Raw genomic sequence first — 802 nt, 5'->3', positions numbered from 1 at the left:
ATATATATATATATATATATATATATATATATATATATATATATATATATATATAGATATATATATATATATATATAAACGTATATATATATCTACATATATATATTTATGTATATGTATACATATGTATATATATAAATGTATTTACATATATACACACACATGCATACAGACAGGCTGACATACATACCAGCGTCGCCTTCCTGGCACTTGTGCCGGTGGCATGTGTAAAGACATTCAAGCGAGATCATTGCCAGTGCCGCTGGACTGGCTCCTGTGCAGGTGGCACGTAAAATACACCATTTTGAGCATAGCCGTTGCCAATACCACCTGACTAGCCTTTGTGCCGGTGGCACGTAAAAGCACCCACTACGCTCTCGGAGTGGTTGGCGTTAGGAAGGGCATCCAGCTGTAGAAACTCTGCCAGATCAGATTGGAGCCTGGTGTAGCCATCTGGTTTCATCAGTCCTCAGTCAAATCGTCCAACCCATGCTAGCATGGAAAGCAGACGTTAAACGATGATGATGATACATGGGATCATTAATTCAAATGAATCTTAAATGAGATTGTGTGACTCGAATGTCTTTATCGGGGCCATTAAACACACACACACATCTAACTACAACCTAAGGCAAACTGTTGCAACAATAAATGGAGGCTGGAGGTACATGTACATTTGTCTAAGAATTTACCTTTTATAACAGTGCATTGTGTATAAATTCATTTGAAAAGTACAAGAGGGAAAAGATTGAAAGCATTGTTTGTTGGTTCTCATAAATGCTTATTTTATATATATATATAT

The sequence above is a fragment of the Octopus bimaculoides genome, chromosome 3 (genome assembly GCF_001194135.2).
Source record: "Octopus bimaculoides isolate UCB-OBI-ISO-001 chromosome 3, ASM119413v2, whole genome shotgun sequence".
NCBI classification, from domain to species: Eukaryota; Metazoa; Mollusca; class Cephalopoda; order Octopoda; family Octopodidae; genus Octopus; species Octopus bimaculoides.
The sequence above is the reverse complement of the archived record's forward strand: the minus strand, read 5'-3'. Positions refer to the sequence as shown.